Here is a 14,832-nt window from a genome sequence, read left to right as displayed (position 1 = left end):
GCCTAGGTGGGAGGAATAGAAAGAGATGTTCTGTCACATATATAAGAGAAAATATATGACCATTGCCAAAAACACCCACTCAAAATGAAATAGGCCAGATTTGAACTCATATCTCTGTGGGAGGTTTATGGTGATATTTCTTTACCTTCCTCTGAACAAAATATACTTCACACGAAGATCCTAGACTTTATGGTCAGTCAGACATCCGATGAAAGAAGTGACAAAGTGTGTTTTTCAGAGGAAAAGCAGTAAACATACAAGAATAGCATTGACGTGATAGTGAAGGTCTTAAAGTGTCCAAAAGGTGCTGACTCGGCACCCTCAGTATTTGTAGAAATAAGATATTTTTCCTAGTTAATGAAGATTGGGATATTTTCATAGCAATCTGTGATATTTCAAGCATAACGTATGGGAGTAGGGTCAGGGTGCCTGGCAGGCATAGCAAATCAATGTTTCTGGGTATTCTTAATATTCCAGAAAGAGTTTTTGATGTGGGACAAGTACTGGTATGTGACAGTGGGGACATGGAAGAAGGGTTAAGGGTAAGCATATTGGTTCCAACAGATGAAGATCTCCTTTTGAATGTCCATTTGAGTATAATGTTGGGAAGTTTTTTTTGGCTATATTGGTCAGAGTGTGAGAAGGTCTGCAGGAGCCTTACATATAATTTATGCACACAATATTATATCTCACTTTGTCGATACCACTGAACTTCTTCAATGCAAGTGTAGCATCCATGCCCTCAATTTACCCCCGTTTGCCTAGGGTGATCTGCCGTCGCCCCGCCAATACTGTAATACTTCAGTGTAAATACGGTGTAATGCCCCCCCCCCGTACACGCTCGTAACACAAATATCAAACATACACCAGAGGCGAGTAAATAATTGCAACTTTATAGTTATTTCTTAGTGATAGGTTAGTAGAAACAGATAGCCTAAACGTGCCAAATCAGTAAGTTTATCAGTTTGTGCACATAATATTTTAATATGGTGGAGCTTTCCGAACCTTTGGCCACTGTCCGATCTGCTGACATCCAGCATCCACCACCCTGGAACCGCGGTCCGCTCCTCACACATCCGTTCTCCTCACTCGCCTCCTGAAAAAGACCGCAAACTTCCTCTCAGCTCAAACATACAAGATAACATAACAATTCTCCGTTGGTTAGTTACCCCCTTATCTGCAGTTATAACTCAAATGTTCCAGCTACAGAAACACATTACAGCATTAAGTAACATTATAGAGAAGCCATTTCATTATAACAATACAGAGAAGCCATTTTGTTAGCCTGAACAGTTAACACCACAGTTCCTGGTACTGAGAGCCCTACACAAGAAATTGTGAAGGAAACAAATGTATACCTCAAGAGTTCCCAACACAGGAGAATTCTAATTTTTGATTAAATTTATTAAGCAAGTCACTGGCAGAAATTATGAACCTATTTCAAATGCAGATTTTCCTCAGAAACCTCTACAGATAATTTTCTGTTGCAACTCCAAACAGACTGTAACTTTGTTGCTACAACCCAACCTTGCACAGATACAGTGAATCCTATCATCAGTGTCCAGCCGAAGGGTCTCGCCCCGAAATGTACTCTTTTCCATAGACGCTGCCTGACGTGTTGAGTTTCTCTAGCATTTTGTGTGTGTTGCTTGGATTTCCAGCATCTGCAGGTTTCCTCGTTTGTGATATCATCAGCACATTCATAAACACGAAAAAGTCTGCAGATGCTGGAAATCCAAAACAACATTACAAAATGCTGGAGGAATTCAGCTGGCCAGCAGCATCTATGGCGATGAATAATTAGTTGACGTTTTGGGCTGGAGAAGAAAGAGGAAGACGTCAGAATATAAAGGTGAGGAGTGGAGGGGAAGGAGGTTAGCTGGAAACCAAGAGCTGAAGCCAGGTGGGTAAGAAAGGTGAAGGGCTGGTGAAGAAGGAATCTGATAGGAGAGGAGAGTGGACTGTAGGAGAAAGAGAAAGAGGAAGGAAGCCAGGGGGAAGTGATAGGCAAGTGAGAAGACCAGAGTGGGGAAGAGAGGAGGGGGAGGGGATTCTTTTTTAACCAGAAGGAGTAATCAATGTTCATGTCATCAGGTTGGAGGCTACCCAGACAGAATATAAAATGTTGCTCCTCCGCTTGAGGGTGGCCTTCTCTTGACACAAGATGAAGCCATGGACCGACATATATAGTCAGCCAAATTAAAAGTGATCTGATAGGAACACCGAACTTTTATCATTTAGTAGTTCCTGATTCCACAATCTACCAGCCTTGTGGTTACGAGATGCAATAAAATTACGGAGTGTCTATAACAAAAACAAACACAGTGCAAGGAACATCCCAAAGGAAATTTGGAGGTTCTGGTTTTGAAGTCACTTGGTGCAAAAAAAACACAAACTGCTGGAGGAGCTCCAAAAATCAAGCAGCATCTGAGTGGAAAAAGGAATTGTCAACGGTTTGGCCATGGCACTTCATTGGGACTGACAGTGAAGAGAGAAGAGAGCCAGCATAAAGTGGAGAAGGGAGGTGTGAGACAGGGGCAAATAGGTGATAGGTGGATTGAAGAGCTCCTTCAGAAGTTTTATTTTTGCTGGAGATTCCAGCAGCTGCTGTCTCTTTCTGTATACATATTATATATGTTTGTTCTTTGTCTTTCCATGGCCATGATTGTTCTTGGAAATTTTTCTACTGCAGTGGCTGGCCATCACCTTCTTCTGGGCAGTGTCTTTACAGGACAGGTGACCCCAGCCATTATCAATAGTCATCAGAGATTGTCTGCCTGGAGTTAGTTGTCACATAACTAGGACTTGTGATATGCACCAGCTGCTCATACGACCATCCACCACTTGCTCCCATGGCTTTACGTGACCCCGATTGGGGGTTGAGCAGGTGCTACACCTTGCCCAAGGGGGACTTGTAGGCTAGCGGAGGAAGGAGTGCCTTATACCTCCTTTGGTAGAGATGAATCTCACCCCTACCACACATATTATACTTGTAACATCTCTCAAATTGCTAACATACTGTATCTTGCATTGCTATTTGTAGAAGGAAAAATCTAATTTGCTTATTAACTGTCAATATTACCTATGTCTACCCATTGCCCTGGGGTGCTTCTGAAGATCCAATTCCACAGACTGACCACACAGCAACTGACTATTGCCTTTTCACAGTGGGAGGATGACTAACAACAGACCATGAATGCAATTGAAATTGACATTTCAATTTAGATGCAATGCTATCTGGAAATGAAACTGACAACTGCTATTTGGATTTGTGATTCTTGATTTCCAAAATCACACAACTATCTGCAGAAGGGCCCCAGGGCAGGTAGCAGAGATCTGATTAGCTGGCAGCTGGAACGTGTACAGATTGTTTTGTGTTCAGAGACTTACGGCTACAGTGTTCCATCTTACAGCAAGATCTGCCAATGCACAGAGGGGTGCAGCCTAGAAAGAGATTGTTCGACCCATCAAACCTGCTGTTGATCCCACATCCCACCCCATGTGCAATTTTATTTGTCTACTGTTACCTCTGCCTTTTTCTCACAGTGACTGCCTCAGATCTCTCTGCTGCAGTGGCCTTTCAGCCACTGGAAACAGTTAATGAAAAATACTAGGCCCAGATTCACTGTACTGTTGTGGGCAACAAAATGTTTTTGACTTGATTCAGTAATCTTTAATGCATGGCTTAATGCTAAGTGCAGTAGTATATGTATCACACTGAAAGTACACAGCCGGTTGATGGTATAAATTGTTGTGCAATTTGAATTGATTCCAGCCCTGTCAGACAGGACTATGTAAATGAGCAATGATTAGTATTAATGGAAAACCTGGCATTTAACTTTCTGAAGGCAGAATAGATGAGTTGCATAAGTAGAGTTAAAAATTTGGATAGCATAAAGAGTAAAATTGTCAAAACTAATATACTGAATTTTGGAGGGCTCAAACTAATGGGATGTTTAACACTAATCACAAAGATGAATTTCTAGATACTTGTCCCTTATAGCCAACATTGTTAATCTATCATTACCATGCAAGGATCTGTCTCTCCCTTTACCTCTTGAAGTTGCTTTAAAGTTTTACCATTGGATTGCATTAGTCTTCCCATTCTCCAGGTCATGCTGCCTGGATAGAGGTTTACCAGGATGCTGCCCAAATTAGAGGACTTGTGCTATAGCAAGAAGTTGGACAAACTTGGGTTGTTTTTCTCTGGATTGGCAGAGGCCGAGGGGAGATCCAATAACATTGGCATGTGCTAAAGGTAATGCAGTCGTTATGGGAGATTTCAACATGCAGGTGGACTGGGAGAATCAGGTAGGTGCTGGACCCCAGGATAGGGAGTTTGTGGAGTGTCTAAGGGATGTATTTTTGGAACAGCTTGTGCTTGAGCCAACCAGGAACGAGGCTATTTTGGACTTGGTGATGTGTAATGAACAGGAATTGATAAGTGATCTTGAAGTAAAGGAGCCATTAGGAAGTAGTGATCATAACATGATAAGTTTTTATGTACAATTTGAGAGGGATAGGGGCAGATCAGAGGTGTCAGTGTTGCAATTAAATAAAGGAGACTACGGAGCCATGAGGGATGAGCTGGCCAAAGTTAAATGGGCAGATGCCCTGGCAGGAAAGACAGTGGATCAGCAGTGGCAGATATTCTTGGGCATAATACAAAAGATGCAAATGCAGTTCATTCCAATGAGAAGGAAGGATTCAAAGAGGGGGAAGGGGCCACAGTGGTTGACAAAGGAAGTCAGAGATTGTATAGCATTAAAGAAAAAGAAGTATGACAGGGCTAAGATGAGTGGGAATACAGATGATTGGGAAAGTTTTAAGGAACAGCAGATCTTAACTAAAAAAGCCATACGGAGAGAAAAAATCAGGTATGAGCTCAGTCTAGCCAGGAATATAAAAGGGGATAGCAAAAGCTTTTTTAACTATGTGAGGAGAAAGAAGATAGTTAAGAACAATGTTGGCCCCTTGAAGAATGAATTGGGAGAAATTGTTATGGGAAACAGGGAAATGGCAACAGAATTTAATGCATACTTTAGATCTGTCTTCACCAGGGAGGACACAAGCAATCTCCCAGATGTATGGATGGGCCAGGGTCATAAGATATCAGAGGAATTGAGACAGATTGACATTAGGAAAGAAGCTGTGATGAGTAGACTGGTAGGACTGAAGGCTAATAAATCCCCGGGTCCAGATGGTCTGCATCCGAGGGTTCTAAAAGAGGTGGCTCAGGAAATTGCGGATGCATTGGTAATCATTTTCCAATGTTCCTTAGATTCAGGATCAGTTCCTGAAGATTGGAGAGTGGCTAATGTTGTCCCACTTTTCAAGAAGGGAGGGAAGGAGAAAACGGAGAACTATCGCCCTGTTAGCCTAACGTCAGTCGTGGGGAAGATGCTTGAGTCCATTATTAAGGACGAAATAGTGGCACATCTAGATGGCAGAAATAGGATTAGGCCGAGCCAGCATGGATTTACCAAGGGCAAATCATGCTTGACTAATCTGTTGGAGTTTTTTGAGGGTGTAACAAGGATGTTAGACGAGGGTAAGCCAGTAGATGTTGTGTACCTAGATTTTCAGAAGGCATTCGATAAGGTGCCACATTGGTGAGTAAAATCAGAGCTCATGGCATTGGGGGCAGGGTTTCAACATGGATAGAAAACTGGTTGGCAGATAGAAAGCAAAGGGTAGCAGTGAATGGGTGTTTCTCAGACTGGCTGGAGGTGACTAGTGGGGTACCACAGGGCTCTGTATTGGGACCACAGCTCTTTATGATTTATGTCAATGATTTAGATGAGGGCATTGAAAACTATATCAGCAAGTTTGCTGACGATACTAAACTGGGTGGCAGTGTGACATGCGAAGAGGACGTTAGGAGAATACAGGGAGACTTGGATAGGCTGAGTGAGTGGGCAGATACTTGGCAGATGTCATTCAATGTGAATAAATGTGAAGTTATCCACTTTGGAAGCAGGAACAAAAGGGCAGAGTATTGTCTGAACGGTGTCGAGTTAGGTAAGGGAGAAATGCAAAGAGACCTAGGCGTCCTAGTTCACCAGTCAATGAAGGTGAATGAGCAAGTGCAACAGGCAGTGAAGAGGGCAAATGGAATGTTGGCCTTTGTTACAAGGGGAATTGAATACAAGAGCAAGGATGTTCTTTTGCATTTGTACAGGGCCCTGGTGAGACCACACCTGGAATATTGTGTACAGTTTTGGTCTCCAGGTTTAAGGAAGGACATTCTGGCAATTGAGGAAGTGCAGTGTAGATTCACTAGGTTGATTCCTGGGATGGCAGGGCTGTCTTATGCAGAGAGATTGGAGAGATTGGGCTTGTACACGCTGGAATTGAGGAGATTGAGAGGGGATCTGATTGAAACGTTTAAGATAATTAAAGGATTTGATAGGATTGAGGCAGGAAATATGTTCCAGATGTTGGGAGAGTCCAGTACCAGAGGGCATGGATTGAGAATAAGAGGTCAGTTATTTAAAACAGAGTTGAGGAAGAGCTTCTTCTCCCAGAGAGTTGTGGAGGTGTGGAATGCACTGCCTCGGAAGACGGTGGAGGCCAATTCTCTGGATGCTTTCAAGAAGGAGCTGGATAGATATCTGATGGATAGGGGAATCAAGGGATATGGGGACAAGGCAGGGACTGGGTATTGATAGTGAATGATCAGCCATGATCTCAGAATGGCGTTGCAGACTCGAGGGGCCGAATGGTCTACTTCTGCACCTATTGTCTATTGTCTATTGTCTATATGAGCTGCAAGGGTAGAGTAGACAGTATCTTTTTCTCAGGGTTGAAATATCTATTGTGTAATTAATATTTCAGTTGTATTTGAGTATATTAAGCATCTTGTTTGTTTAGATAATTCATTGGGGGTTATATGTAAAATAATTGCATGCATCATCACACTACCACGTGTGTGCCTCGTTTAAAGTAAACATGAAGTTAGACCCATATTTCAGACTCCTAGGTCTTCCTTTGAATTAGTTCAATGTTTTGAAAATACAAAACATAAAAATGTCTAATACCAGGGGACATTCAATTAAAGGGGGTAATCTTAGAGGAGGTGTGAGACGCAAGTTTTTTTACACAGAAGAGATGGGTGCCTAGAATGTGCTGCCTGGGGTAGTGGTAGAGGCAGATGCATTAGAGACCTTTAAGAGATATTTAAAGGTCGGTGAGGAAAATAGGCATGGTGTAGGCAGAAGAGATTAGTTTAGTTAACCATTTGATTACTAATTTAATTGGCTAGGCACTACATTGTGTACTCTTCACTGTTCTATAATGTATTAAATTTCTGCGTTCAATTATGTCTGTGGATTAACTCTTTCCTCCAGTCCATAAACTCGTAAGGTATGGTCTGGTCTGGTTTGAAGATTCTTGATGCTCAACTGAGCTGATGGTGCAGTGCCCTACAAAAGCAAGTAAGGGATACCTGCTACGGTGAATGTCAGTAATGGGTCAAATTCAGTTGCAATGAACACAAGGTATAAGAACTGGAAGAAACAAGGCATATCTCGGATATATTGCAGATGGCATTGAAGTGGCTAAAGATTTTTTTATTAAATAGGTAGACAATGGGTAGTAAATAACTGGATTTGATTTGTTCTTCTTTTGTGAGCAGGACCCTCCTGGGTAATTTTCTACAGTGACTATAAGTCCATGGAACACCTATGGCTAGAGGTGCAGCAGGTTCTGGAGGCAAAATCGTCAGTGCCATAGCTTGAGTGTTGACTGGTCCACCAGCCCTTGCTATAACTAGTATTCTCAATAGTTTCTTAATTGTTTCTCAATTTGTCTTCTGTACCAGTGAGGCTCCCAGGAAGCAGTGGGGATAGATTATCCATTTACTTATTCAATAGACCATAAGATATAGGAGCAGAAGTAGCCCATTCGGCCCATTGAGTCTGTTGCACCACTCAATCATGGGCTGATCACTCCCCTGCCTTCTCCCCATACCCTCGATGCCCTGGCTAATCAAGAACCTATCTATCTCTGCCTTAAATGTACCCAGTGAATTGGCCTCCACATTTGCTCATGGGCACAAATTCCACAGATTTACCACTCTTTGACTAAAGTCATTTCTCTGCATCTCTGTTCTAAATGGACATCCTTCAATCCTGAAGTTGTGCCCTCTTGTCCTAGACTCCCCTACCATGGGAAATAACTTTGCCATATCTAATCTGTTCAGGTCTTTTAACATTTGAAATGTTTCTATGAGATCCCCTCTCATTCTCCTGAACTCCAGGGAATACAGACCAAGAGCTGCCAGACGTTCCTCATACGGTAACCCTTTTATTCCGAGAATCATTCTCATGAATCTTCTCTGAACCCTCTCCAATGTCAATATATCCTTTCTAAAATAAGGAACCCAAAACTGCACACAATACTCCAAGTGTGGTCTCATGAGTGTCTTATAGATGCTCAACATCACATCCCTGCTCTTATATTCTATATCTTTAGAAATGAATGCCAACATCGCATTCGCCTTCTTCACCACCGACTCAACCTGGAGGTTAATCTTTAGGGTATCTTGCACAAGAACTCCCAAATCCCTTTGCATCTCTGCACTTTTCATTCTCTCCCCATCTAAATAATAGTCTGCCGTTTATTTCTTCCACCAAAGTGCATGACCATACACTTTCCAACATTGTATTTCATTTGCTATTTCTTTACCCATTTCCCTAAACTATCTAAATCTCTCTGCAGGATCTCTGTTTCCTCAACACTACCAGCTCCTCCACCTATCTTTGTATCATCGGCAAATTTAGCCACAGATCCATTAATACCATAGTCCAAATCATTGACATACATTGTAAAAAGCATTGGTCCTGACACCGACCCCTGTGGAATTCCACTGGTAACCGGCAGCCAGCCAGAATAGGATCCCTTTGTTCCCACTCTCTGTTTTTTGCCAATCAGCCAATACTCCACCAATGCTAGTAACTTCCCTGTAATTCCATGGGCTCTTATCTTGCTAAGCAAGCCTCATGTGTAGCACCTTGTCAAAAACCTTCTGAAGATCCAAGTATACCACATCTACTGCATCTCCTTTGTCTACCCTGCTTGTAATTTCCTCAAAAAATTTCAGGAAACCATGTTGGCTTTGCCTTATCTTGTCATGTGCCTCCAGGTATTCTGTAACCTCATCCCTAACAATCGATTCCACCAACTTCCCAACCACTGATGTCAGGCTTTCTGCTGCCTCCCACCCTTCTTAAATAACGGAGTAACATTTGCAATTTTCCAGTCATCCAGTACAATGCCAGAATCTATTGATTCTTGAAAGATCATTGTTAATGCCTCCACAATCTCTCCAGCTACTTCATTCAGAACCCAAGGGTGCATTCCATCAGGCCCAGCAGATTTATCCACCCTCAGACCATTAAGCTTCCTGAGCACCCTCTCAGACGTAATTTTCACTGCACATCGTTTACTTCCCTGATACTCTTGAATGTCTGGTATATTCCAAATGTCTTCCACTGTGAAAACTGATGCAAAATATGTATTCTGTTCCTCTGCCATCTCTGCGTCTCTCATTACAATATCTCCAGCATCATTTTCTATTGGTCCTATATCTACTCTCAACTCTTTTACCCTTTATATACTTAAAAAAGCTTTTAGTATCTTGTTTGATATTAGTCACCAGCCTCCTTTCATAATTCATCTTTTCCTTCTTAATGACCTTCCTAGTTACCTTCTGCAAGTTTTTAAAAGCTCCCCAATCCTCTATCTTCTCACTAGCTTTGGTTTCCTTGTATGCCCTCTCTTTTGCTTTTACTTTGGCTCTGAATTCACTTGTCAGCCATGATAGTGCCCTTCTTCCATTTGAAAATTTCTTCTTATCTGGAATATATCTGACTTGTACTTCTCTAATTTTTTTTGCAGAAATTCCAGCCATTGCTGATCTGCTGTCCTTCCTGCAAATTTCCCTTTCCAGTCAACCTTGGTCAGTTTCCCTCTCATGCCATTGTAATTTTCTTTATACAACTGAAATACGGACACATTGGAATTTAGCTTCTCTTTCTCAAATTTCAAAGTGAACTCAATCATACTGTGATCACTGTTCCCTTAGTATTTCAGGATGCAAATGCTTTCACCTGCCTGGGTCTTGCTGGGGGTAAGGTGTGCCTGGTATCATATTTAATAAACACTTTTTAAAAGCCCCGGGGAGCTAAGGTGCACAGAATGAACAGAAATAAATATTAAATGATTATGCTAAATTACATAGAAAGCATGATAAGAAAAAATAGCAAGTTGGACTTCTTATTCTGAACATGCAGTTCAACCCTTGTTGTTGGGATATTAGCCCAGGTAGTTTAAGGAAAAACCCAGAGACCAATCAAATGTGTTAAAGGAATGAGTGTTGCAGAAGGATTGGAGACACTGGTGCTTTTTAAACTTCAACAATGATGCTGAAGAGATTTCAGAGTATAAAAACATCAGTAATGAGCAAGGTGCCAAATTAAAATGATGAGAAGGAATTAAAATGTGCTTACCTTTCAGCAAGGTACCTGAAACTAATTTTTTTTCTGAAATAGAACATATAGAACATAGACTAGCACAGCACATTACAGGCCCTTCGGCCCACAATGTTGTGCCGACCCTCAAACCCTGCCTCCCATATAACCCCCCCCCCCCCACCTTAAATTCCTTCATATACCTGTCTGGTAGTCTCTTAAACTTCACTAGTGTATCTGCCTCCACCACTGACTCAGGCAGTGCATTCCATGCACCAACCACTCAAAAGTAAAGGTCCCAGAACAGATCCTTGTGGGACACCACTAGTCACAACCCTCCAATCTGAATGTACTCCCTCCACCAAGACCCTCTGCCTTCTACAGGCAAGCCAATTCTGAATCCACCTGGCCAAACTTCCCTGGGTCCCATGCCTTCTGACTTTCTGAATAAGCCTACCGTGTGGAATCTTGTCAAATGCCTTACTAAAATCCATTTAGATCACATCCAATGCACTACCCTCATCTATATGCCTGGTCACCTCCTCAAAGAACTCTATCAGGCTTGTTAGTCACGATCTGCCCTTCACAAAGCCATGCTGACTGTCCCTGATCAGACCATCATTCTCTAAATGCCCATAGATCCTATTTCTAAGAATCTTTTCCAACAGCTTTCCCACCACAGATGTAAGACATGGGGAACACAATTCAGATTCACTTTGGAAGTTTTACCTTTGGTAATGATTTATATGTGTCTGATGTGTTAATCCATTGTGTAATAAATGACATCAAACCCCAGGCAGAGTTACCTGTTGAAACTTTGTCCCTGACAGACCACTATGGACACTTCTGGGAAAACTGGGTTTTCAGAGTGCAGCTCAAAACTTGGCTTGGGATCCCTTTGTGCTGGGATCTGGGTCCCCGTATTTATCTTTTACTCTTTAGTTTATCTCTTACCCCAGATCCTTAGATCGGTTCATGATCAAACCCAATGATTCCAGCAATGACAGGCTCTAGTTTGGCTGATGACAACCTCAAGCATCAGTGAAGTGTGCAGCAATGAGTCAATAACTAAGTGGCCATTGGTTCACCACTGTTAAGGTCATCCAGCTCACACATTAAGGCATTCTAGAAGATTCAGGCTCTTGTTAGTTCTGTTTGTAAAAGCTGAATTTTTTCAGAGTAGTATCCGTGTTCTAACATGTCAGTCCATGGCCTCCTCTTGTTCTACAATGATGGGTGGAGGAGCAACATCTTATACTCAGTCTGGGTAGCCTCCATCCTGACGGTACGAATATTGATTTCTCCTCTCTATTAAAAAATCCCTCCCCCTTCCCTCTTCTTCTATTCCCCACTCTTACCTCTTCTCACTTGCCTATCACTTCCTCTGGTGCCCTTCCTTGTTCCTTTCCTCCTATGGTTCACTCACCTCTCCTATTAGATTCCTTCTTCTCCTACTCTGTACCTTTCCCACCCACCTGGCTTCACCAATCTCCTTCCACCTATCCTTCTTCCCTAACCCCCCCCCCCCACCTTTTTATTCTGTCGTCTTCCTCCTTTTCCATTCTTGAAGAATGGTCTTGGCCCAAAACATCGACTGCTTGTTCATTTCCACTACCTGACCAGCTGAGTTCTATCAGCATTTTGTGTGCATTGCTTTGGATTTCCAGCATCTGCAGGATTTCTTGTGTTGATGAAAGATGGCGTATCTGCCCAGCAGTGCAAATGACCATTGTTATTTGGGATAGCATCACTGATGGGAAATTGCCAACAATATGCTTTTGTTAACACTGAATTTATTGTGGTAATATATTTTCTGGAACAGGTGGAATGCTGTTACTTTTCCTCGCAATTTGGCCATGGTTCCCCATTCGGCATTTTAATCACAATTGGATTTCTGCCTAGAGTCATTATGGTTCATATATATAATAAGCCATGCAAATAATTTGTCATCTTCCCATACATTTATTGATCTGATTTATCCTTATTTTGCTCAAGAGCTACCATTATCTAGCACAAATCAAACCTTCACTCAAATTGATTCTCACGATGAAATCAAGAGCTTAACATTTAAAACATAGAACATACAACAGCACAACACAGGAACAGGCCCCTGTGCCCACAACATTGTACTGAACTAATTGAATTACTAATCAAAGGTAATGACATTGCACCTATTAAAGTCTCTGAGGAAATCTTGGTAGGTTTGATAACAACCCTTCCCTTTATTTCTGATAGTAAAGGACATCTCTCCTTCCAGTATCACTGGACTGGTCTAACCAGGTGACCACAATTCCACAGGCCTGTCTTGACCAGGTACAGCCTCTGTCAAATAAACTGATCTCTCACAGAAAAGACCTAACTAGTGACAGAAGTTGTTCCTCTCAGCTGCCCAGATTACAGCAATTACCACACTTAAGTAATTATTTCATTAGCTGGGCTTCCTGAATGCGGACGTCATTAGATAATATAAGTTTTTTTTTTCTCCTTCTTCTCTGATTGTCTCATCACTACCAGAATTTGCTTTCCTGGTTTATTCCAAACTAGTAAGGCTTCTGCCAGATTGAGGTACATTGACCTCACCAACTGTCACAAGAATAACAGATGGGATGTACTGCAGTGGAGTTCCTCTGCCAATACGGCCATAGAATGACCTCCTCTAAGTAATGAAATTGGCCTTGCCCAAAAGCAGCACAAAACCAAGTTTCCTTAATTGTGGTTCACTGTAATGAAAAACTTATGAAACAAAAACTATTTTTCATTTTAAATCTGGAGCCCAACTAGTAATTCATTACTGCTTAGTATAACTTGATTGCAATAAGACTGAATCTACACCTCCACTCACTAAACCACCCAACCACCACTATTTTATCATTTCCTGTCAGTCACCTTATGTACAGACACTCTTGTGTCTAGTGACGGTTTATGGACATACAATCGATCTATGTGTATAAGCTATCTTACGTATTTATATTTATTGTGTTAGTTATTATTATAATTGTGTTCTTTAGCTTATTGCATTTTTTTGTGCTACATCAGATCTGGAGTAACAATTATTTTATTCTCCTTACACTTGTATATGACACTAATCACTCTTTAACCCTGAAACTTAGTATTTTCTGTGACTAAAGTCAAGGATTTCAAATATTTTCTATGAAAGAGTTTTATTAAATTCAGAGTTGAGCTGCCAGTCCAGCTGTCACCTGTTCATTTAAGCATCCTGATTTTGTCAACAATGAAGCCTCTAGTTTTCCCAGCTGCAGTATCAGCTGTGTGACATTGTTCATGCACTTTCCTTCCTTCCAGACACCTACCCTTCGATTTGGGGACCATGAGTCCAGAGTCAAGAAAAGACATTTCTGCTACTGGAAAGTTGACACATTTTTCACAGTCTTCTGGCACATCTGAGCACTGCGATTCATTTCGAGCTATGTCCTAATTTATTATGCCTCTCCTGCTGGATGAAAGTATCCAAGCTGTTGAATGAATATGAAGTAGAAGGGGACAAGACACCGACATTGGGAAAGTAAGGGATAAGAGCATGGGATAAATCCTGATCGAAGGACCAGTGTGTGAGCTCATAGTTTATATCTTCATCATCAACAAGAAAGAGCTTCCATGCTTTCTTCTCATTTCATTCTTTTTCTTGATCTTCCTCAGATTTCCTCAAGAATTACTTAAATGGATCTTGAAGAAACTAAAGACTAAATAAGGAATGGGTGAGTGTATCCCATATGAGAACAAAGTGACACGATGGTTTAGGATTTTACAGTTGTTTGTTGGAATATAGAGATATTGTGTCGTCTGTTAACATGATACTTGAGATGGTTCAGCTAGAGTAAGCACGCATTGCCTGATCCCAAGAGGTTGAACTCTCCAATGTTCAGGTCCTCTACATGTCATACCTTTGGGTAGAGGTTCATGTCAAGAATTGTTTTCATAAGATGTTTTTAAAAAAAGGCTAACAACTGCTCTGTTTCCTTCTTTGCCCTCATTGGATCCTAGAGCATTTTCTGCCTCTAAGGATGAGAGAAGTCTCGGTCCAATATCATGCCAAATGGTTAGTAGGATATTATTTATTTGTTGTGATATAGCATGGCCACGCTGCGCAGCAGCTCCTGATTTGCCCCTAGCCTAATCACAGGACAATTTACAGTGAACAATTAACCCACCAACCAGAACATCTTTGGACTGTGGGTGGAAACCAGAGCACCCGGAGGAAACCCATGTGGATACAGGGAGAACGTACAAACACCTTACTGACAGTGGTGGGAATTGAACCCAGGTTGCTGGTACTGTAATGTGTGTGTTGTGCTAACCACTATGCTACCACGCTGCCCCACTGGGTTCTAAAGGCATCTTG

This window comes from Hypanus sabinus, chromosome 18 (genome assembly GCF_030144855.1).
Source record: "Hypanus sabinus isolate sHypSab1 chromosome 18, sHypSab1.hap1, whole genome shotgun sequence".
NCBI classification, from domain to species: domain Eukaryota; kingdom Metazoa; phylum Chordata; class Chondrichthyes; order Myliobatiformes; family Dasyatidae; genus Hypanus; species Hypanus sabinus.
The sequence above is the reverse complement of the archived record's forward strand: the minus strand, read 5'-3'. Positions refer to the sequence as shown.